Source organism: Myodes glareolus, chromosome 13 (genome assembly GCF_982192425.1).
Source record: "Myodes glareolus chromosome 13, mMyoGla1.1, whole genome shotgun sequence".
Classification (NCBI taxonomy): Eukaryota; Metazoa; Chordata; class Mammalia; order Rodentia; family Cricetidae; genus Myodes; species Myodes glareolus.
In genome coordinates this window covers 57,818,060-57,844,367 of record NC_142038.1, presented here as the reverse complement: position 1 = coordinate 57,844,367, position 26,308 = coordinate 57,818,060, and the positions used below count along the sequence as shown (strand labels likewise).

Genomic DNA, 26,308 nt, shown 5'->3' with positions numbered 1-26,308 from the left:
AGCTCCAGTGGAGAAAGAGTACAAGCTCACATCCCAGGGGAGACCAAAGTTGTTGGAATTTATTGGAGCATTTCTCCACTTATGAAGAGTTGAGGAACACTTTTCTGTGAGTGTTTGCTGCTCCTTCTTAACTTACTTGCAGAAACACTGGCCTCCTTTGTTTTCAATTATGTGTTCAATGATGTCTGTACCTTAAAGGACCGTGAAGATGAAAACCTGCTCTCTCCATAGCCAATGGCAGGCTTGCTCACAGTCTTGGATGATATATGATCTCATTTGTGTATTCTACAAGGTTTTCAGGCTTTATTATGCTGGGACTGCCTCTCTTTGGTCTAGTTCGGGTTTATATTTTCTGATTCTCTGTCACGCTATGTGAACTGAGGTTTATGGAAATGTTGACAGTGCAGCGACTGATGCTTCTCAGTGGGAACTTCCTTAGTCTCTACACAATGGCAATCCCATAACTGCTTTGAAAACCTCTGAAAGTGTGGCAAGCCAGTGATTATCATGATGGTTGGGTAGAATAAAAAACCCTTCTTAATTCCTTATACTTAGATGTGTACACGCACAACAAAACAAGGAAGCTGACAAAAGTCAAAACAAAAAGATCTACTTCAATGGGAATTTCTTCCCTTACTATGTAAGAATACATCTATTGAATAACTCTCCTAATGTTTTCTTTAACTTATGCCACTTAAGAATTTTATTGTATGATTGTAATATATATGCGTACATTCATATATGTGCACATATATACATACACATATATGTGTGTGTGTATATAATACATATATGAAATGAAATAAAATAAAATTTATGCCCTGGCAATGCTAAAGCATGCATTGGAAGCCCATATATCGTGGTTCTGATGAAATTGATCATATTGGATTTCATGGTCTAAACTAATGAAGACAACTGACCAGGTCTCTTCCTCAAGAAGTTACCAGATCTCATTACAGATGGTTGTAAGCCACCATGTGATTGATGGGAATTGAACTCAAGATCTTTGGAAGAGCAGTCAGAGCTCTTAACCTCTGAATCATATATATATATATATATATATATATATATATATATATATATATATATATATATATTCCTTTTCTTTCATACAGTTACATTATGGAATTCTTAAGTGTAATAAAATTATTTACACACAAATTTACACAGAATTTATAAATGCATTAGCATGATGGATGTGTGTGCGTGTGTGTGTGCATTTGTGTATATTAGAATATAGCAGGAAATACTTGACATTTATTTTCAGATATAGAATTCAACTCCTTGTGGTGGTTTGAATGAGAATGGCCCACATAGGCTCCTATATTTAAGTAACTGGTACCATACAGTGGCACTATTAGGAAGTATGGTCATGTTGGAGGAGGTATAGCCTTATTGAAAAAAGTGTGTCACTGGGGGTGGGCTTTACAGTTTCAAATGCTCAAGACAGAGCCAGTGTCTTGCCTTCCTTCTTGTTGCCAGCAGATCCAGATGTAGAACTCTCATCCAGAATTATGTTTGGGGATGTACCCCCATGCTGGTTTCCTTTATAAGAGATGCCTTGGTCATGATAGACAGCACTCTAAAGAAATAACTTCAAGTCAAGAAAAGTAATTCAAAGTTGAGCTAAACAGTGTAGAGATAGGATGTGTTATTGTTTTTTATTCAGATACTGAGCTATTTATAGTGTGACTCAGGCATACACACACTATATATATATATATAATAAATATATATTAAATATATAATATATATAAAATATATAATAAATATATATATTTATATAGTGTGCCTGAGTCACACTAAAAATAGCTCAGTATCTGAATATACTTATATATATAAATATTATATACATATATGAATATATATATAGTGTGTGTCTTAGCCACACTATAAATATAATATATATAATAAATATATATATTTATATATATATAAATAGTGCTGCCCTCTCTCATGCCAGTAATACACTCCCAACCTACTAACTATGCCCACTCTCATTTCTAGAGGACTGAGGGCAATGATTCTTAATATGTATATACTACTTCCTGATTTATGTCCAATATCCCTTCATTGACAAAATATTTCTGGCAATTTTTGTCATCATATAAATCATACAATTACTTGTAACCAATATAACAAGCCATAAAAACTACAAGTATGAAGAAAATATAATTTGAATCTTCTTTTACATATTTGCAATGTTTTGTAGTTTATTTTTCAGTTAACATATTCCATCAGATGAAACAGTCTGTTGCTTGCCCCTTCATCACATCCCTCCTTATTTTATTTATTTATCTCTTCTGCTTGGCAATGTGAAGATTCTATATTCTAGATTTAAACAATAATCTAACAAAAACAATAAATACAAAAGATTCAACTCTTCTTAAGAGTTAGAATAGAATGACTGAAAGATGTTGATTGATTGAATATTGGTGAAAAAGAATTGGCACATGTAGGCCTTACCTGGAGAGTGACTTGAAAGAAACTTTCTATTGTTTTTTATCTATTTCTTTATCTCTGTGTTTGTCATGATAGTCTATTAAAAGATATAAATTGAATTAGGATTATGATATACACATCTCAGGTCAGTTGTGAACAATCATCACCTTGACAGAGAATCAGAAGCTGGGGCCTCACGGCACTAGTATCTCTATGTCCTGCTATCATTGTTTCTAGGAACCACACTGTTAGATATACAGTCAAACAATGTATTACTAGACAATCCGTTGATTCTCCTTGGGTGTCTCCTAAACTCTGAAGCTTTAGATGTCTAAAGGATGTCAAAGAAGTAAATGCCTAATGGAAGAAAGGAGAGAGAGAAGGAAAGGACTATAAAGAAACTCTTAATTCATAATAATACTTCCCATTATCTCTAGACTAAGAGCAACTTTGAAAAGATTTACTCTGATCCCACAATGTACTGATGAGTCAGAAATCACTCACTAAAAATTAGTCTCTAATCTCTCAACTGCAGTCATCATGCTTACCTGATCTACTGTCTTTTAAAACCAATTGTCTAACTCAAAGGACTTGTTCAGTAAGCCAACATGCAGGATGGGCTATAGACAATCTCCCAGAAATCCCTTCTTACTACACTCATGAGTGTCTCATATTCATCACTCAAAGGTATGTCATTCTGTGGGAGGAGGGGAAACAGACTGAAGCAATGTCAGTATGTTTCTAGATGCATTCTTCCCTTCAAGCAAGATTAACTATAGGGATAAAATTAGGGACATCACTACTCTTAAGAGGAATAAGAAGCAAAGATAAGAAAGCAAAAACAATTTTATTAAATGGAGTTTAGGGAAAAGTGAGAACCATCGTCATGACACTATGGAAATTGAACACTGGTGTTCAGGAATCATTGCTTAGGATTGTCATTTATAGTTACAAATGTGAGCAGAGCAAAGGTTTCCATGTTAAACTGAGAAAAACACAATGGCAGTTAACATAGACCCTGTGTCCTACTTGAAGTGCCTCATTATTTGACATGCTGGCCTATGTCTTAGAGTTCTTAAGTAGGGGCAAATGGAATCCTCAGTAATCAAGAATAAGATGCAACAAATGCCAGACATATAAAGGTATAACAAACTGAGCAAGTCACTGTGAAGTCTAAGAGAGATAGCCAAAATTGTCTCATAACCCTAGACACATTCATGACTACCTGGATTTTACATTGCTGAAATATATATTCTTAGATACTGACAAAGGACGTCCCTAAAAGACTTGTATTTTGTGATCATTGTTTTAAGGGAAATAGTTATGAACAGAATTTTGTGAAGCTTTGACCCTACTACAGGTGGAAGAATTTGTATATTCCCTGGGAACTTAGTCTTGCTCCCCACATCATTAAACAGCTTTCCTCCCTACCTTCCACCTAGCTTAAAGGGCTTAGGGGTGAACTCTGGACAACAGGGGTGATGGCTCTGCCTGACCTGAACACAGAAGAAAAGAACACCATTACTTGTTATTTAAAAAACATATAAACCATAGAGGAATTTGTTTTTACTTCTTTTAAAATGTTCCCTTTTTCTCAAGAACAGTATTTTTGAACTCTGTTGGTGACATATTAGAGTTCTTCATTGATAGAGAACTTTTTTTATTATTGCAATGCTGCCCTTGGATTTTACTGCCATGCTAGAATTCTCACCCCAAGACATGAATTCATGCATCCAGATGTTGCCAAATCTTTTCTTTTTTTAAAAAAAAAATCAGCACCATTGTTGACTGCTAAGGGACTATGCTATGGCCTGCCGGAGGTATGAAAGTATTTCTAATGCAACTGTGACATTTTGAAGGACTGGCCATGTGTCCTTGACAATTTCTTGACCATTCTTCCCATTTCTGTAAAAGAAGTGTCAGAAATTCATTTTGTTGTCTCAAAGACCTGTTGAGCCTGAGAGATGTGCAGCAGACACCTTTCCAGGGAATATCAGAAGGCTCTTCAGGGATGTTTTGGAGCTACTCAGTATAAATATTTTAAAGGATAGAATGTGGAGCTTTCTTTTGTACAACTTTTGCCTTAATTATTTTAGAAAGCTATAAATACTATGGTCACAGTATTTATGGCTGTTTGAGTAGACTGTGGTCTACCACAGCAATGGCAATTTAATTTAAGACACTGAAGGAATGCAGAATGCTAAGAATTGCACACAGAAAAGAAATTCAGAGTTCTGTGAAAAATCTCTAGCATGAAGTGCACGGAGTGGTGGAATGAGGAGCCTGAATTGAAGGGTGTAACCTAAGTTACACAGTGAGTTTGAAGCTTGCCTGTGCTACTTAAGGCCTGCTCTCATCACCTACCTCCCAATAGTGAGCTTGGCTGCACTCTACATTGTGTATCTAAGGTTACCAATTCTCCAGAACTTCAGGTGAATCCTTCTTTTGAACTAAAGACCTATAAGATTTATTAATTCCATAGGAGTCAGCCTCTTATGTTCCTCTCATATCCCCAAGACCCAATAAATTACAGGAATGGGGAAAAAATTAAAAGATAACATAACTACTGTTATTAAGGAACTATTAAGGAATCTAGCAAAGGACTAAGTTTCACTTAAGGGATTCAACAGCAAATTATTATATGTCAGAATAGATTTATAATTCTAAATAGTGCTTAAGAATTCTAGGGGCACCTTTCCTGTCAGGTGGGAGTTAGAGACTATTCATCCTGGCACTCTGTCTTACAAATAGTTAGATTTCATGTTTGGATAATATTTAAATATTATTTGTATTGGGTTTAATAATACTTAAAGGGTTATCTAAAATAAGCTCATGTGTACAATTTAAAAATATTTTTAGATTACAATTACGTAATTTCTTCTTTCTTTTTAATCTATTCAAACTCTCTCAAACACCCATTTCTTGCTCTTTTTCAAATTCATGGTCTTTTTTATTTTTTCACATATATATTGGTGTGTGTTTGTGTGTGTGTGTGTGTGTGTGTGTGTGTGTGTGTGTGTGTTTACTCCTAGATACAGCATGCACAGTCCCTCTAATGTTCCTTGTATGTATGTTTTCAGAGATAAACATTTGGTATTGGGTAACCAGTTGGTATGATCTTCCTTGGGGAAGTCTATTTTCTCCACTCTTAGCAATTCTTTTTTGCTTGTAGTTCTTTGTCCAGAATTGAGGCCTCAAGAACTTTCTGTTATTCATATTAGCACTTTTATTAGTGTCTTGCTTTTGTTTGTATGTGTGTGAAGTAATTGTGTGCATGCAGTGGCCTACCTAACATGACATTTTAAAGACTGGGGATATTGCAATTTTTCTAAATTTTATTGATAATAGAAAATTAATTTTGACATTTATGTCCTATGGGCATCTGATACTACTTACTGCTTTATATGATACTACTTTATACAGATCTCACGTCATATGCTGTGAGTAACACATGTGCCTGTTTTAGAAAAAAAATGCTTCTTAATTTACATTTGTTTTAGTGAACTACCCATGGAAACTTCCAGTTTGTCAGGGTGTGGGGACCTTCCTAAATGCCAGACAGAGGATGGACATGCTGATATACAACTCTTAGAGAAATTGATTGCTGTGATTTGTTTCTTCCCATGTTTATGTTTGAGAAGCTCATACCCACTGATAGTCACTGCATGCCATGATTCAAGAAGATCAATTTTTGTCTTCTTTTTCTTTAGTTGGATAAGGGATTGGCATTTGATGAGCCTGGAACTACAGTACTGGTATTTAGTTCATGTTGGCTAAACATGACCTAGTTCATAAACTTTAGTTCTTAGCAGACATTCCACATCTCTTCTGTGTTCCACCTCATCATCCCTTTAAAAAGCAGATTTGATTGACAAAGTTGAACAATTATAAACAATTATGTCAAACAAGCAACTCTTGCTCTGGATCAAAGAGCAATTTAGAAGTTCCTTTGAGACTATTTACAGCATCTTTGAACTTTGTAGTTATGGAATATCCAGATGCAAAACAGAAATGTGTCACTTAGGTAACTGCAAAGACAGACTGTTCTCTCTCATGCAACATCAGAAACGAAGCACCTTGTTACTGAAATGACCTTAATGTTCGTATAAGATATAAATGGATTAAGTCTAAATGACAATTTTGTTTTATCCAAAGGGACAAATTTACATAGGAAAGTCATTAAGAATGAATTAAGGAAGCTTAGGACATTATATTCTATTGATTGTAACTTGGTTACTCTCCTTTGATGCAACCATTTTTGGTTTGCTTGGTTAATTCTCTGTGGTACTGAGGATGTTAGGAGAAAAAAAAACACTGCACTCCCTGAGTAATGACTATGTTATTTAAAAATAGTGATTTTAAAGTGAATAATCACTATGAACTATGCTAGCAATAAAAATGTTTAAGACTAATTTAACTGTAATTTGCACCATTTCATGTGCATTGCAAATACGCATGAAGATCATCATTTCAGATGTGAGGTTTAGAATACTTATTAGGTACTTCCAATACTTATTAATTTTAGTAATTGTAATTATTACTTCTATGAATATTTTACCATTTAAGTTAAATTTTAGATATTTTAGGGTCATGTTTAATATTGTATACAATTTGCACTTTAAGTACTAGAAATTATGACTATATCAATGGTATTGTGATGTGGAATGTGTTGCAGTCTCTTTTTACATAATGGTGCCCACCATCTGGGCCATGAATCCACATAAGAACATAAAAAAATCTTTTAAAAAGGAGAGCTTCTAGAGTCACAAAAATGGGAGCCAAGCACAGCTTCTTGGTAGCCACATTTTTTTTTCAGGTAGGCTCTGTTTGATGGTGGTAAGTAGAGACATGGCTCCTTTAAGAGAAGGCTTGTTGACCCAACAATAGTCAACATTACCAGTATGACTTTTTTGAGAGACAGCTTCCTAGTTTGTACAGACAACATGAAGAGCTCTGGCTCTTTCAGGAGGCAAAACACATGAATGGGGTTTGAGGACAGCAGCTGCGTATTACTTGGTGATAACATGGGACAACTACTTTCCAGAATTGAGGTTGTGTGTCTGACTCCCACCCAATGGTCCCAGAACTTTTAGTGAATGTACCTCCATAGCTCTGCCATGTCAAAAAATTGAAATTGACCACATACTCGGTAACAAAGCAAACTTCCAAAGATACAAAAAAATATTAGTAATCACCTGTGTCTTGTTGGATCACCATGGAATAAAGTTAGAAGTCAGCAACAAGTCTAACCCCAGAAAGCCTACAAACTCATGGAAGCTGAACAGTCAACTACTGAATCACCCCTGGGTCAAGGAAGAAACAAAGAAAGAAATTAAAGTCTTCCTTGAATTTAATGAAAATAAAGACACAACATACTCAAACCTATGAAGCACAATGAAAGCAGTGCTAAGAGGAAAGTTCATAGCACTAAGTGCCCAATCAAAGAAAACAAAGAAAGCACACATTGAAGACTTAAGAGCACACCTGAAAACTCTGGAAAAAAAAGAAGCAGACTCGTCCAGGAGGAGTAGAAGACTGAAAATTATCAAACTGAGGGCTGAAATCAACAAAATAGAAACACAGAAAACAATCCAAAGAATCAATGAAACAAAAAGCTGGTTCTTGGAGAAAATCAACAGGATTGACAAATCCCTAGCCAAACTAATCAAACGGCAGAGAGAGAACACGCAAATTAATAAGATCAGAAATGAAAAGGGGACATAACAACAGAAACAGAGGAAATTCAGAGAATCATTAGATCTTACTACAAAAGCTTATTTATATGCCACAAAGTTGAAAAATGTTCAAGAAATGGACTTGGTTTTAGATAAGTACCGTTTACCAAAGTTAAATCAAGAACAGAAGAACAATCTAAACACACCTGTTAGTAGCGAAGAAATAGAAGCTGTTATCCAAAAACTTCTTACCAAAAAAAAAAACCCAGGACTAGATGGTTTCAATGCAGAATTCTACCAGAACTTCCAAGAAGTGCTAATTCCTATACTCCTTAATGTACTTCACAATATAGAAAGAGAAGAGTCATTGCCAAATTCTTTTTATGAACCTACAGTTACCCTGATACCAAAACCACACAAAGAAAGAACCAAGAAAGAGAATTACAGGCCAGTCTCACTCATGAGCATCGATTCAAAAATTCTCAACAAAATACTGACTAACCGAATCCAAGAACACATTAGAAAAATTATCCATTATGATCAAGTAGGCTTCATCCTAGAGATGCAGGGCTGGTTCAACATATGCAAATCTATCAATGTAATCCATCATATCAATAAACTGAAAGAAAAAAACCATATGAACATTTCATTGGATGCTGAAAAAGCATTTGACAAAATTCAACACCTATTTATGATAAAGGTGTTGGAGAGATTTGGGATACAGGGATCATACCTAAATATAATAAAAACTATTTACAGAAAGTGGACAGCTAACATCAAATTGAATGGGGAGAAACTCAAAGCCATTCCACTAAAATCAGGAACATGACAAGGCTGTCCATTCTCTCCATACCTCTTCAATATAGTGCTTGAAGTTCTAGCAATAGCAATAAGACAACATAAGGGGACCAAGGGGATTCTAATTGGAAAGAAAAAAGTTAAACTCTCATTATTTGCAGATGATATGATAGTGGACATAAGCGACCCCAAAACCTCTACCAAAGAACTCCTACAGCTGATAAACACCTTTCGTAGTATGGCAGGATACAAGATCAACTCCAAAATATCAGTTGCCCTACTATACACAAAGGATAAAGAAGCAGAGAGGGAAATCAGAGAAACTTTACCTTTCACGATAGCCACAAATAGCATAAAATATCTTGGGGTAAATCTTACCAAGGAAGTAAAAGACCTATTTGACAAGAACTTTAAGTCTTTGAAGAAAGAAATTGAGGAGGATACCAGAAAATGGAAAGATCTCCCTTACTCTTGGATTGGGAGGATCAACATAGTAAAAATGGCAATTCTACCAAAAGCAATCTATAGATTCAATGCAATCCCCATCAAAATCCCATCAAACTTCTTCACAGACCTTGAGAGAACAATAATCAACTTTATATGGAAAACAAAAAACGCAGGATAGCCAAAACAATCTTATACAATAAAGGAACTTCTGGAGGCATTACCATCCCTGACCTCAAACTCTATTACAGAGCTACAGTATTGAAAACAGCTTGGTATTGGCATAACAACAGAGAAGTCGACCTATGGAATCGAATAGAAGACCCAGATATTAACCCATAAACCTATGAACACCTGATTTTCGACAAGGGAGCTCAAAGTATACAATGGAAGAAGGAAAGCATCTTTAACAAATGGTGCTGGCATAACTGGATGTCAACCTGTAGAAGAATGAAAGTAGATCCATATCTATCACCATGCACAAAACTCAAGTCCAAATGGATTAATGACCTCAACATTAATCTGACTACATTGAACCTGACAGAAGAGAAAGTAGGAAGTAGTCTATAAGACATGGGCACAGGAGATCACTTCCTTGGTAGAACTCCAATTGCACAGACAATAAGAGAATCAATTAATAAATTTGACCTCCAGAAACTGAGAAGCTTCTGTAAAGCAAAGGACACTGTCACTAAGACAAAAAGGCTACCTTCAGACTGGGAGAAGATCTTCACCAACCCCTCATCAGACAAAGGTCTGATCTCCAAAATATACATAGAACTCAAGAAACTAGATACTAAAACTCTAATTAACCCAATTAAAAAATGGGGGTACTGAACTGAACAGAGAATTCTCAACAGAAGAACTTCGAATGGCCAGAAGAGACTTAAGGTCATGCTCAACCTCCTTAGCAATCAGGGAAATGCAAATCAAAACAACTTTGAGATACCATCTTACACCTGTCAGAATAGCTAAACTCAAAAACACCAATGATAGCCTATGCTGGAGAGAATGTGGATTGAGGGGAACATTCATCCATTGTTGTTGGGAATGCAACCTTGTGCAGCCACTGTGGAAATCAGTGTGGCGGTTTCTCAGGAAACTGGGAGTCAACCTCCCTCAGGACCGTGGAGTTCCACTCTTGGGAATATACCCAAGAGATGCCCTATTATACTACAAAAGCGTTTGTTCAACTCTCTTCATAGCAGCACTATTTGTAATAGCCTGAACCTGGAAAAAACTTAGAGGGGTTAAAGAAGGTGTGGAACATATACACATTAGAGTTTTACTCAGCAGTAAAAAACAATGACATCTTGAATTTTGCATGCAAATTGACGGAAATAGAAAACGCTTTACTGAGTGAGGTAACCCAGACCCAAAAAGAGGAATTTGGTATGTACTCACTCATAAGTGGTTTCTAGCCATAATTAAAGGTCTTTGAACCTGTAATTTGTGATCCTAGAGAATCTAAAAAAGAAGGTGAACCTGAAGAAAATTATATAGTTATCCTCCTGGATATTGGAAGTAGAGAAGATGGCCAGGCAAACATGGGAGCATGGAGGATGGGGGGTGGATGTAAGGAGAGATGGTTAGAGAGAAGGGAGAAGGGGAGGATTGGGGATAGCTTGGGGGAATAGGATGGGGGAGGGAGGAAGGATGGATATGAAGCAGGGAAGTATATATCTCAACTAAGGGAGCCATTTTATGTTTTGCAAGAGACTTGATTCCAAAGGGGTTCCTAGGACCAAGAAGAGGTTCCCAGATTTTTTCCCTGGGCAGCAGAGGAGAGGGTGCCTGAACTGGCCTTGGCCCATAACCATACTGATTTTGCATATCACCATAGAACCTTCATCTGGCGATGGATGGAGATAGAGACAGAGACCCACATTGGAGCACTGGACTTAGCTCCCTAGGTTCAAATGAGAAGCCGAAGGAGAGAGAACGTGAGCAAGTAAGTCAGGATCAGAGGAAACCTTCATCCGACGAAGGATGGAGATAGAGACAGAGACCCACACTGGAGCACTGGACTGAGCCCCCAAGGTCCAGATGAGGAGCAGAAGGAGGGAGAACATGAACAAGAAAGTCAAGACCACGAGGGGTGCGTCCACCCACTGAGATGGTGGGACTGATATAATGAGAACTCACCAAGGCCAGTTGGACTGGGACTGATGGTGCATGTGATCCAACTGGACCCTCTGAATGTGGCTGAAAATGAGGTCTGACAGAGAAGCCAAGGACAATGGCACTGAGTTTTGATTGTACTGCATGGACTGGCCTTGTGGGAGGCTAGTCTGTTTGGATGCTCACCTTCCTAGACCTGGAGGGAGCGGGGAGGGCCTTGGACTTCCCACAGGGCAGGAAATCCTGACTGTTCTTTGGACTGGAGAGGAGTAGGGGGAGTGGGAGGGTATTGGGAAGAGGGGAGGAAGCAGAAATTTTTTTAAATAAATAAATAAATAAATTATAAATAAATAGAACTAGCTAGGAATATGCCTATGCTATTGACCAAACAGTGTTATAATTAATACAGTTGCTTTGTGTTTATTCTGGTCTAAGGGGTCAGGAAATGAATGGGCAGTTTCTGCTTATAGTGTTCAACTTATTAGAACACTTCAATCTGTTAAAGGCTATCTCTAGGATATGGAGTTTTCAGAAAAAATAACACTTATTTAATATTTGTTTTCTTATACATTTATGAGGTTTTTGAAATGAAATGAAATGAGGAAAATTGCTGATAGATTGATAATTCATCCCTCTTATGCACTTGAGAATGACTACTGCAAAAATTTCTATCAAAGACATTACATTGTATAACTACATTATCCAATAAATATAAAATATGAAGTACCTCAAAGTTTGTGAACTTTTGTATTAATATAACACAAAAATGAAATACCTTACACTTTGAAATGTATAGCAAGAAATGTGTAGATTATCTAAATGACTTCAGAATATTGACTTCCTATGAAGTCCGATGATCTTTGTCTTAGAAAGAGACCCATTGTTGTTATGTCCAACTGTGCCTTGAAACTGCCAAATCTGAAACCTAAACACCCTAGTACAAACCACTTTGGATAATGTAGTCTCACAGGATCATTATTTTTAACCTTACATTTGATTGTATTTCTTTGTTTTATCAGCTTGAGTTCAATGCCATGCCTTCCTTATAAATTCATAACTATGCATTTTTTGCTACAGCTGATTAGTCCTTTGAATTTCATAGTTTTCTATATGCTTGGTAAATCTTAATCTGAGAAAGAAAGGAATGACACAGGTGAGTTCTTACATCTTTAAAATTAAAAACAAATCAAAATGATCAAGACTGATCTATCTGTTGGCAATAATACTGAACAAGGAATCCACAACTGATAGATATGTTCTCAGAATCAGCCTTGATAGAGGCTTTGGAATTAAGTGCAGAAAGATATTCTGGGATGGAAATCAGAAACACTTGTGAAATCATCTAGGTACTGAAAGTGTAAACTATACCACTGTGCCTCTCTCTACCTCTTTTCATGCTGTGCTATGTACCCACTTCTCCCAATGTTCAGTAGCAACTCCATCTGAGACAGAGACGTCTTCAACTCATTGTGGGAAATAACACTGTGATTAACCATGGTGATTCCATAGTCAGTAATTCTCTTAGAAAAACAGGAACTTTTAAGATGACTTAATGCATTTCCTTTGTGAAGGTAGATAAATAGGAATAGATACAATTCAAAACAGTAAGGAAAACCTAAATATTTTTCTGTTTACACAAGGTTTATTTCATCAACACCAAAGTTTCAATTTATACTCTATTTTTGCTCCTTTATCTACATTTGATGCTGCAGACCATGCATTGAAAGAACTTCTATAGAAACTGAATTGGACATAGTATTTGGATCTAGCCTCATTTAGTTCACTAATAAGCCATGTAATCCGGAGTAATTTATCTTTGAGGTTTGAGTTATTCTGTACATAAATAAATGCATTAAAATTCATACAGCTTCTTTCATTTTTAAAATGGTAATTATATCTATTCACTTGTTCCTGCACTCATTTATTACTGTTAAGGGTAATTACAAGTACTTTCTTGCTATTTCTTGGTATTATTTTTCTCACATAAACTAAGCATTTTTCTTGGCTACTTTAAGACCTCTTTGAAGTAAGAGATGTTCATGTTTCTGAGATGAAACCACAGTATAGCTATATAAAGCTAAGTAGGAAATAAAAGAAAACCAGAAATTATAGAACAAAATGTCATGAAATAATGCAAAAGTGATCAATGAGCACATCAACTCAGGAATTGTCCCAGATGACTACCTACATAGGTCACCTTTAACTTTAGAGCGCCTCAGGTAAACTGATTAAATCAATTGATATCTGCTAGACTACTTCTCATATGGGATGATCTTAGCTTCATATGGCATGATCAGTACTTTAAAATCCTGACACTGTCATCACCAGGGCTACTGAAATATCAAATCCAGCATTTCTGCTTAGATTACATCCTCTTGCCACCCACATTCCCTTAGTCAGTTCTACAGTCTTCCCAGCCTCTGCATCCTAGCTACCTCTTTTTTTTCCATCTTGTCTCTGCATAGTTTTCATGATTCTACCATACAGGTACATACCTAAAAATTCCCTCCACAATTGCCTCTTACCAATCAAACTTCCACAAGATGCCCAGACACTGTGAAACCTGTTTCATTCATGCCTCAGAGATGGATGTGGCTAGAAAGGTTCACTACTCATGAAGTATGTCAATTATATTTATTAGCAAAAATGATATTGTGGTAATATTTGCTACTTTCTTTTATATTTGCCCATAATTCTTACTCTTATCATTTTATTGATTTTTATTGAGCTCTACATTTTTCACTGCTCCCCTTCCTGACTCTCCTCTCCCCACTTCAACCTCCCCCAAGGTCCTCATGCTCCCAATATACTCAGGAGATCTTGTCTTTTTCTACTTTCTACTGCCTATGTAGATTAGATCTATGGAAGTCTTTCTTAGTGTCCTCATTGTTGTCTAATTTCTCTGGGATTGTGGTTCTTTCTTATGAAGTACACAAAGCGCATTATACGGTCTGCCATTCACAGATCATTACATTAGTTCAACTTCATTAGAAAAACAGACAGAATAATGCCCACACTTATCATCTTATAATCTAACATACCATTGCCTATATTGTCTTTCTTTAGTTTCCTTCATCTAGCTTGCATAGTGCCTCACATTTGACTATGAATTCTCATCACCTTTCTTATATTTAGAGCTGTGCATTCACTGTGCAAGATCTCCAGCACCCATCTCTCATATTCAATTGTTCTTCAACATGCCATCATTTTCTTAATGATAAAGACTTCCTTTAATGTTGTCAGCATTGTAAAAATAATTTTTTACATCACTGAATTTTCACCCTCTACTACATCTCTGCCCCTTCCAATAGAAACTCTTCTTAGTTGCCATTGTCTCTATACTCATTATCACTGACTGAAATCTCCCCCATTCTATAGAGATCTCTTTCAGCCATAGCTGAAACAACATGTGAAATTCTTCAATTTTACTTCCATACCAACAGTTTTTGATGTTTTTGCTTACTTTTTCTTCAGGCTGTATATTGAGTATGAAGTGCTGCTACCTAGCCTGTACCTGCCTGACTAAAGCCACTGCTGAATCATTCTCTCCCTGTTCTTTTCTCCTCCACTTCACCAAGTCAACTAAGGAAACTGCTTCCTGTCCAACTCCACTGTTCCTTTCTATCAACCATTTGCTAATAGCTTATGAAGAAACAAAAATAATCTTTTAAAAGGTACATCTGAATTTATCAGTCCCCCTTCTACCAATTCTTTTTCACCTAACACACACACACACACACACACACACACACACACACACACACACATGCACATGCAACTGCAATGGTTTATTATTTCAATTAGAGCAAAATAAACATTTTAATTGATGAACTTTCCAGCACATATTATCTACATACATCTGAAAATCTCTCTCCTACCTCATTTTATCTTCTACCCTCCTGTTTTCCTATTAAATACTTCATTCTTTTTTCTAAAACAAAAACTTCAGAATCTTTCTTTAATTCTCTGTCTCTACACAGAATCCTCTCCCCTGATCTACATGTCTGCTTTAAATTCCTATGTAAGAGAATACCTGTGGATAAATGGCCATACAATCACCCAAAAGAACCAAGAAAAACAACCACAATCTATTGCCAACTGCCCTCCATTTTTCTTTTTTTACCTCTAAAAGTATGCCGTAATTTAGCATGCAAGCTCTTTGTGGCATCAACTTCACTTTTGATTCCCCATTTCTAGGGTATGGAAAGAGATTAATATCCATAACATAGACAGATAAAGGGACCACTTGCATAAAAAAATGTATACAGTTAAGAAATCAAGAGTGATGTGCCAAGTACCAACAGAACTGAGAAAAAGAAAGCATTCCCTTGTTCCTTTATTTTAAGTCACTTTGCTTTGTTTTGCTATTTCATTTTAATCCTAAGGGTTGAATTCAGGTCACACACACACACACACACACACACACACACACATACACACACACACACACCAGAAGACATCTTGTTATATTGTTATTTCTCAGACATATTCCTATGCAACACAAGCTGTGCACAAATTCAGGTCATCCAGTCTCAAGCACTGCGTTGATGACATTACAGGAATATGCCATTGTACTCAAGTCAGAAGGTCACTTATAAGCTAAGGTGACTAGGCACAGACACGAAAGACTAAAATTGCTATGCTATGGACTGTTCTATGGAAAAGCAACTTTCTTTGCAGTCTGAGAAGAGAGCACACCAGGCAGAAAGTGATAGATCAGCCTAACAGTTCGAGTCGTATCCATAAAAGTTTTCCTGTGACATAAAAACACATGTTTCCTTTATTCAGAAACACCACAGAACAAACCCAAGTTTTCCAATGTGTTATGATATAATAGAGTTTTAGAATTGCAAGTACCTTGATTTGTATTTTTCAAGCCCTCTGGAATTTGAAGACATTGTGTATGTTCTAGAAGAAAGGGAAAGTGGGTTGAAAAGAATGATGGCCCAGTCCTCGCTTTATGGACTTTAAGTTCCCAGTTGAGTTTAATTTTAAATTTTTCCAAATAGCAATGATTCTAATCTATAATGGTTCAAGTGGATGTTCAACAGCATTCTGAATATAATCAGAAGCAATATGATACCGAATTTTAACAGAACTGTTATGAAATTGTTTTACAGGATTAGTCGTTGCATAGTCTCATAGTGGATGTCTACAGGAAAAATAACTAAACCAGCATTTTCTTAATCCAAAACACTACCATCCCTATTACCGAAGGAAAAAATGATGCATCCTTAGTCCAAAACCAAAGCCCCAGATACCCTGGAGAAGAACACAGCAGATTCATGATTAATGGCCGAAGAACCTGGAGCCTGATGTCCACAGGTAAAAAACAAACATGGCCACTGAAGGTAGGCAAAATCAAAGACGCAGCTGTTTCCTTCATCTTTCAAGCATTTGTGTTTTCCATCATCCATCCTGGACCCTGCAACCGCCACGATGTTGATGCCCAAGAATAACCACATTGCCATCTATGAGCTCATTTTTAAGGAAGAAGTGATGGTTGCCAAGGATGTCCATATGCCCAAACACCCCTAGCTGGCAGACAAGAAGGTGCCCAACTTTCCTGTCATGAAGGCCATGCAGACTCTGAAGTCTTGAGGCTACTTGAAAAGCAGTTTTCCCGGAGACGCTTCTATTGCTACCTTTCTAATGAGGGCATCCAGTATCTCCGTGATTATCTCCACCTACCTCCGGAGATCGTGCCTGCCACCCTGCCCCTTAGCCGTCCGAAACCAGCAGGCCTCGGCCCAAAGGGCCAGAGGGTGAGTACCCAGCAAGATTTACAAGAGGGGAGGCGAACAGACACCTGCAGAAGGAGTACTGTGCCCCTGGTGCAGCACAGAGTTCCAGTTTAGAGAAGGCTTTGGTCCAGGATGTGGTCAGCCACCACAGTGAGCTTGAAGACTGTTTGCTGTTTTGAAAAAACTGTAAAGGAAAAAAAAAAAGCATTTTCTCTGTCTTGTCCAGCTTACTACATGGGGCTTCCCCACTCAGTTTGTTGACCCACACAACAATTTTCTCCAGAAACATTCTCACAGACCCACTCAGATCTGTGACTTTCTAACTTCCTGAAATGGTGAAATTTGCCATAGCATACAATTGGCTAAAAAATGCAATGAGTATTCATCTTACCCAGGGAATCAAAAGTTATCCATCTAGTTAAAAAATCTCGATGGGTAAACGATACTAGCTTTCATATTGAGAAATATTCTACAATATACTGCTTAAATAATCCCAACAGACTGCTTCCCTGAATTTAGGCACGTGTAGATGTCAACACTACATTTATAACATACAAATTGTATGTGCTTACTCACATGACTATTCTTTTCAGACTAGCAGAAACTGCAGTTCATGACCTGCTAAGGAAAGGAGGTGTAAATGACAAGAATGTGAAGGTATTTCAGGTATAATGCTGATATGAGAACATGGTAGGGATGATTGGAATTAGTTGGAACAGTGAGAAACTCTCTTCCTAAATATTGTGTCCAGTGAGTCCATTCAACAGACAACAACAACAACAACAAAAGATACTGAAAATAGCTCGAGTTACACAGTGAAGAATTTCAGCTGTGTTCATTCAGAGTATGAATTATTGTCCTGATCATTTCAGATTGTTATTCAGTTCAAAGATGGGAATCCATAGTCTTGAATAGTTTATGAAGAGAGCATACGTAAAATACCTGCTTTCCAGCAGTTACCAAATATTACTCCTCACCCTCGATAAGCCTTTACCAAAAGAGTAACTTAGCATATAGATAGTTTCTAAGTGACCTGTCACTTATCTGAGAATAGGTTGAGAAAAATATATCACAGCCAATGAAATCTGCCTCTGACCTAAAACCTCTTCTCTATTAATTCTTTTCTTTGGCAAACACAGAAATGAAAGATGGATGGAAGAAAGGCAATGAGGACAGTGAAGTATATGAAACAAAGAATGATGCTTCTCTTTATCCAGGGCTTGGCCACAGCCTCCCTCATTTCCTGGGCATTGTCATCCCAGAAGGCAGGTGGGGTGGTACAAGCAAATACAAGATTATCTCAGACAATGAGCAGAGAGCATTGGAGTTAATCTACGTGTGATAGATCAATAGCCTGATCCGTTAGATACAGAAGTGGCCAAATCAAATGACTTTCTGTTTGCTTTGCTATTTAGGCTTTGAAGCTCTATTTTTAAATTTTCTCTTTGTCTCTCCTCTTAAAGATGTTCCTGCAAATAAAAGACCACACATTCCAGCCTGGGATAAATACCCATGGGTCTCATAAAGGCAAGTCAGAGATAATTTGTATCCTGACTTTTTTAGACACAAAGGCACAGTTTGAGATAGACTGAGTTCTACAGCACTTGCTAAGTATCAAATAAGACCTGATCTTTTTCTATATTCTTTGGAGAAGTACTTGGTCTTATAAAAATTTTTATTTTAACTTTTATACTAATCCATATTCAGGCTCCAGCCCTGAAAAGAAACACATTTATATCCTTCATTCAGCCTCTGACTAACCTTAAAATTTATCTGGAATACAAAAACATAATTGAAACAGCGTCCAATCCCATAACAAAAGGAATCCAAGTGAGAAAACAAAGTGGCATTCACTTTATGTGTCCCTGAGTCTCTACCTCTACATTTGGCATCCATCTTTACTTCCTTTGGGCTGATAATAGCCCAGTCAAAGACATTTGATGCATAACTGTCTGTTGGCATTCCTGGAATTCAAACCAGGAAGATGTTAGAAACTGAGATGGAAGAAACTGTGAGGTTTTGCATTTTTGTCCCAAGACAAACCTTACTTGTGAGGTAATAACTGAGTCCTATCAATAGGTGCACATACCAGAAGATCAACAGCTGTACAGAAAGGCTCCCTTGCTTTGAAATAGAGAAGGGAGCAGTGGGCGGGGAGTTCTCGGGTTATAGCTATACTCCAAAATGCCTGCTGAGGAATATTTTATCTGCTGGGTCAATGAGTTGGGAAGTTTGTTACAACCTCTGTGAGTCCAGCAGGATGATACTGAATGTCTTCAAGAACAGACATAGCTGGCATTTATACCATTCCAATTAATTCGTAGGTGAAAACACCTAGATATTTTAACAGAACATGACAAAGATAGAATTTAGTAGTATTCTCTCTCTCTAATATTAACTAGGACAATAGCTGTCCAAGAATATTCTCAACAGAAGCTAGATCTTCCAGAAACTGTGAGAAATGCTATTTAGGCCTTGCTAATCACCTCCTAAACACTGGGAAGGGAGCCTGTCACTTTAATGTCACCAACAATGCTCTCATTATTTTAATACATGGGCTGTAGAGATGGTTCAGCAGTTAAAAGCACTGATTGTTTTCAGAGGACCCAAGTTCCAGTTCTAGCACCCCTCTGGTGGCTCACAGCTATTGTTAACTCAACTCTTAAGGGAACTAACATCTTCTTCGGGCCTCCATGGGTACCATGTGCACATGCATCACACACACTCATATTCAGGGAACACTTTCATCCACACAAAATAATAAAATAAATTTTATAAAGTCCAAAACATTCATAAGTAGAAAGAAGAAAGGCTACCATGTGGCACTATTGAACCCAAAGAATTCTGCTTCTTTTCACTTTGAAATATCCTGCCATGCAAGTGTGATGAACTTATTTTGAATTCCCAAAGCCAACTTAAAAGCCAGACACCACAGCCCAAGTTCCTGAAATCCTACCGTGCTCTTCCCAAAAGATGAGAGGCTGAGCCAGAAGAATCTCCAGATGCTCTAAGGTCAGATAGCCTCCTGAGGAAACAGTGCCTAGAAGATCTTTTTTTTTCTTTATTTTTGTTTAATAGATCCAGTGTTTTGATAGAATCACACATCAATTTAAATATAATCACATAAAGCATGGTGGAAAAAAAAGACATTTTGCTTCATAATTAGAAAAACTCACAATAAAACTTGCCAAGAGAAACAAAAGCAAGCCATTTTGAAAACAAATACAGTCCATGCCAAATCAATATAAAATGAAGCCAGGAGACCTCAAACAGCAAAGGTATCTTAGCCCAGTATCCTCTCCCTTTTCAAGAGGATTCTTAAGTTGAGGAGTCAAATTCAAGGATTGGTGAGTTGTTCTCACTTGGCTCCTTTGGTATCTGTTTTCTCACCACTACTGTCCTTGGATTTGTCTTCTTCCTTAACATCTGTCTTCTTGTCCTCTGTCTCCTTCTTCTTGTCTTCAGTCCTAGCTTTCTTTGTTCCCTTCTTGTGATCAGCAACATTTCTATGACCTCCTTTGCCTTCGTCCTAAGAATCTGAGAATTCTTCGTCGCAAGCTATCCACTTGTCTGATGCATGAATAGAAATCCTCTTGTCTGGGTCTTCTCCATCCCCATCCCCACTTTCTTCATGAGCAGCATCTTCTGTAGTATCTTGCATCTCAACACCAGGTGCATGTGGTAACATTCAAAGATTTTTAAATGGATGCTGTTTTATCTTTTCCATGTATTCTGGAGGGTTTTGGTTTGTCATGTTTGATGGACTAATATGCAGTTTGAAATTCCTAGGTCCAAATGAGAAACAGAGGGAGGGAGATCGTGAACAAGGAAAGCAAAATCAGAGGGGGCCTTCATCCGACGATGGATGGAGATAGAGACGGAGACCCACATTGAAGCACTGGAAGTCAGAACCGCGAAGGGTGCGTTCACCCACTGATACAAGGGGACTGATCGAATGAGAACTCACCAAGGCCAGCTGGACTGGGACTGAACGAGCATGTGATCAAACCAGATTCTCTGAATGTGGCCGACATGGGGGCTGACTGAGCCCTCAAGGTCCAAATTAAGACTGAGAAGCCATTGACAATGGCACTGGGCCTTGTTTAGTCTGCATGGAGTGGCTTTTTGGGATCCTGGCCTGTTTGGATGCTCACCTTCCTGGACCTGGAGGGTGGGGGAAGGAACTTGGATTTCCCACAGGGCAGGAAACCCTGACTGCTCTTGGGAATGGTGAGGGAGGAGGAGAGGGAGTGGGGGGGGGGCAGGAGGGAATTGGGAGGAGGGAAGTGGAAAGAGTATTTTCAGATACTTGAATAAACAAGTCTAACGGAAAAAAAATTTAAAAAAATATTCAAAGTAATCATTATATGAGCTGTGAAGTTAAACCAACAAGCTGATATGGCTGTCAACTGGACTGGAGGATTACATCTTGCCTAAAAGTCAGAAACATTAGGATTCTGTTGTGTTAATGATATTGTTTTTTTTTTTTTGAAAGTAAATTTTATTAAATTATAAAAGTTTTCATTCCCGCCCCTCTTCCCAACACCCTCCCACTCCCCCCACTCCCCCGACTCCCTCTCCTCCTCCCTTTTCGTCCCTTAGGCCAGTCAGGGTTTCCTGCCCTGTGGGAAGTTCAAGTTCCTCCCCCCTCCCTCCAGGTCCAGGAAGGTGAGTATCCAAACAAACTGGATCCCCAAAATCCAGTATATGCAGAGGAAACAAGTCCCAGTATCATAGTCAATGGCTTTTCAGAAAGACTTCGGGCCAGCCACATTCAGAGAATCCGGCCAAATTCCGAGAATCTGGTTAGATCACGTCCTCGTTCAGTCCCAGTCCAACTGGCCTTGGTAAACTCTCATAGATCCGTTCCCTTGTATCAGTGGGTGATAGCATCCCTCGCAGTCCTGATTTCGTTTTTCACGTTCTTCCTCCTTCTGCTCCTCATTTGGACCTTGGGAGGCTCAGTGCGGTGCTCCAATGTGGGTCTCCGACTGTATCGCCGTCCTTCGCCAGATGAAGGATCTATGGTGATAAGCAAAATATACATCAGTATGGTTATGGGCCACGGCCGGTTCAGGCACCCTCTCCTCTGTCCAGAGAACAATCTGGGGGATCTCTCCTTGGACCTGGGATCCCATATATAATCAAGTCTCCTGTAAACCCTAAAATGACTCCCTTAGTTGAAATATATTCTTCCCTGATACCATATTCATCCTTCCTCCCTCCCCCCCCCATCCCAGGCCTCCGAGCTTTCCCCATTCCTCCCCTACTCCCTTCTCTCTAACCCTCTCCCCTTCCATCAACCCTCCCACCCCCCCCACCCATGCACCCGAGGTTACCTGTGATTCTTGTCTATTTCCTACCTCCTGGCGGATAGCTAAATAATCTTCATCAGGTTCATCTTCTTATTTAGCTTCTCTAGGATCACGAATAATAGGCTCAAAGACCTTTAATTATGGTTAGAATCCACTTATGAGTGAATACATATCGTGTTCCTCTTTTTGGGTCTGGCTTACCTCACTCAGTAAAGCGTTTTCTATGTCCATCCATTTGCATGCAAAATTCAAGATGTCATTGTTTTTTACCGCTGAGTAAAACTCTAATGTGTATATGTTCCACACCTTTTTTAACCATTCTTCTATTGAGGGGCACCTAGGCTGTTTCCAGGTTCTGCCTATTACAAATAGTGCTGCTATGAACATAGTAGAACAAATGCTTTTGTAGTATGTTAGGGAATCTCTAGGGTATATTCCCAAGAGTGGAATTGCTGGGTCCTGAGGGAGGTTGACTCCCAGTTTTCTGAGAAACCGCCACACTGATTTCCACAGTGGCTGCACGAGTTTGCATTCCCACCAACAATGGATGAGTGTTCCCCTCACCCCACATCCTCTCCAGCATAGGCTATCGTTGGTGTTTTTGACTTTAGCTATTCTGACAGGTGTAAGATGGTATCTCAAAGTGGTTTTGATTTGCATTTCCCTGATAGCTAAGGAGGTTGAGCATGACCTTAAGTGTCTTCTGGCCATTCGAAGTTCATCTGTTGTGAATTCTCTGTTAAGTTCAGTACCCCATTTTTTAATTGGGTTAATTAGAGTTTTAGTGTCTAGTTTCTTGAGTTCTTTGTATATTTTGGAGATCAGACCTTTGTCTGATGAGGGGTTGGTGAAGATCTTCTCCCAGTCAGAAGGCAGCCTTTTTGTCCTACTGACAGTGTCCTTTGCTTTACAGAAGCTTCTCAGTTTCAATAGATCCCATTTTTTCATTGTTTCTCTTATTGTCTGTGCTACTGGGATCCTACTTAGAAAGAGGTCTCCTGTGCCTATATCTTGTAGACTACTTCCCACTTTCTCTTCTATCAGGTTCAAAGTGGACGGATTAATGTTGATGCCTTTAATCCATTTGGACTTGATTTTAGTGCATGGTGATAGATATGGATCTACTTTCATTTTTTTACAGGTTGACATCCAGTTATGCCAGCACCATTTGTTAAAGATGCTTTCCTTCTTCCATTGTATACCTTTAGCTCCCTTGTCGAAAATTAGGTGTTCATAAGTTTGTGGGTTAATATCTGGGTCTTCTATTCGATTCCATAGGTCGACTTCTCTGTTGTTATGCCAATACCAAGCTGTTTTCAATACTGTAGCTCTATAATAGAGTTTGAAGTCAGGGATGGTAATGCCTCCAGAAGTTCTTTTATTGTATAAGATTGTTTTGGCTATCCTGGGTTTTTTGTTTTGCCATATAAACTTGATTATTGTTCTCTCAAGTTCTGTGAAGAAGTTTGATGGGATTTTGATGGGGATTGCATTGAATCTATAGATTGCTTTTGGTATGTTAATGATATTGTGCTTGCCATATTTGACTTACTAAAGTCTCATCAGAGAGTCTTATATATTGACATAGACTTCCATCATGGTGATGGTGTTGAGGAAGCTTTATATACAAAAGATTATGTGGTGACGATTTTATTCCATAAGAATGGGGAATACTTTCCTGTAACAGGAGACCTGATGGATATTGTTGTTGGCAAAGGAAAATGCTATGCTGTCAATTTTCCCATGAGAGATGATACAGATGACGAGTCATATGGACAATTTTTTTTAAGCCTATAATCTCAAAAGTGATGGAGATATACCAGCCTAGTGCTGTAGTGCTGTAGTGTGGTGCAGACTCTCTGTCTGGTGATAGGCTTGGCTGCTTCAATCTCACTGTCAAAGATCATGCTAAATGTGTAGAAGTAGTAAAAACTTTTAACTTGACATTGCTGATAATTGGTGGAGGTTGCTACGCAATCCGAAATGTTGCTTGATATTGGACATATGAGACTTCAGTAACCCTTGGTTGTGAAATTCCTAATGACAAGGAGATCTTATCTCAAGCATGGTTGAAGATGACAAATACCTGAAGTTCTCCTGTTACTTCTAAAGATGTGCTTTGACACATGTGTGCCTCCATCCTCTATACATAAAGAGAAAAAAGAAATTAGGATTATGTTTTCTAGTCAAAGAAAAAGCATCACATTTCCTTTCTGTCAGAGATTTATACTCACTTCATTATGGGTGGCATCAAAATGTTTTCAACAGAGACAGGGATATCTTTCACTTGACTTAGGGAGTATCTGTCCCCTTAGCTAGGAGATACTTGTGGTTGCTGTTGAAAGCCATTCATGTGGGGAGTTGATGAGGCTCCACCAGGAAATACTCACACAAAGTCCTCACAAAAGCCCCTCAAATCCACGAGAATTCTCCTTGACGTCTTTAAATGCCATGTGGTACATGGGCACTTTCACTGGAGTCACTACTCTACTATTACCAAATAGACCTGACTCTGCCTCAGCTTATTCAGTATGAAATGGGTGGAGAATTTGGTGAAATGTTGTCCAAAACTTTCTTCTCCCTATCTAGAGATGTCACAAAAAAAATGAGCTTCTTCAGTTCAAACGATTCTTTTTATAAATAAAGATAAATGAAATATTTAACTCTGATGATTAGATACAATAAGGTGCTTTCTCATCTTTTTAAGTAGTAACCGTGCCTCAGAAATTCCTCTTTAGTCAAACTCTATTCTAAACCTAGATCAAAAAAAAAAAAAAGAAAAGAAAAGAAAAGAAAGGAATTTATCCATCACTTAGCAAGGGCTAAGCTATAAAGTACCAAACACTTAATCCCTAATTTACTCACCATGATGAAGCAGCCTTCTGTTTGCTCCCTGAGTGAAACAAGGAGCAGACAAAACCTGGATGAAGGCATTGATACTCTTGATGGTGTTGTACCACACAAACTCTCCTTTAATGATTTTTATATGATTATTGTCAACCTTCTTTTTCATAGGCTATCTCATTCAAACTCTTCCCTGTATATTCTCAGTGGCCTAAATCCCTCTAAAGGGCAGGCTGAAATTTGTTTTATACTGCTGGCAGTCCATGAACGACTTTCTTCAGCCCCTACTGCAGCCTTCCACACAACCTCTTAGGAGCCTGATCAGTCATGCAGGCAAGAAGGGGAAGGGTCCAAAGATAGCATAAAAGAAATCCTGCTGTATTAATGCTGTGTCAAGTACTAACAGGTTGGTTGTGGGTCATTTCAGCTGACTGATTCCACAGTTAAAAGAAGTACATAGCCAGTGTACTTTCTTTTTAGCTAGCATCTGTGTGTACTTTAGTTTTTGTTGCTGATGATATTATGCTGCTCTGTGTGGCATAAAAGCTTCAAGTCCTTTAGTAGGTTTAGCTCCTAAACCTTCTATTCTCTGTAGTCTGCATAATTCAATCAAACTAAACTCATCAAAGGTCTCTGGAACAGATATTATCTCTAAGCAGAAAGTTGTTTTTGCAGCCCACTCTGTTTGAAAATACAGCTTAAATATATTTTTTTAACCCTGGCTTTGCAAGAATTACGTCTGTAGCTACCTACCAAGGTCCTGAAAATTCAACAACAACAGAAAAACCGCACATAAAAGAAATCAGGGGTGGGTCAAATAGCATTCATTATTTTACTCCTAGAGATTTCTCTGTTTCAACCTGCTAGCAATAAGAAAAATACTTTTATACCGTGTCAATGTTGATCAAATTGTTAATGAATTAAA

General features: G+C 38.0%; 1 pseudogene; it reads left to right on the top strand.

Moving 5' to 3' along the window:
* Nucleotides 1-21,622: 21,622 nt before the first annotated feature.
* LOC146891805 (histone deacetylase 2-like) lies at nt 21,623-25,696 on the top strand (annotated as a pseudogene).
* The last annotated feature ends 612 nt before the right edge of the window (nt 25,697-26,308 follow it).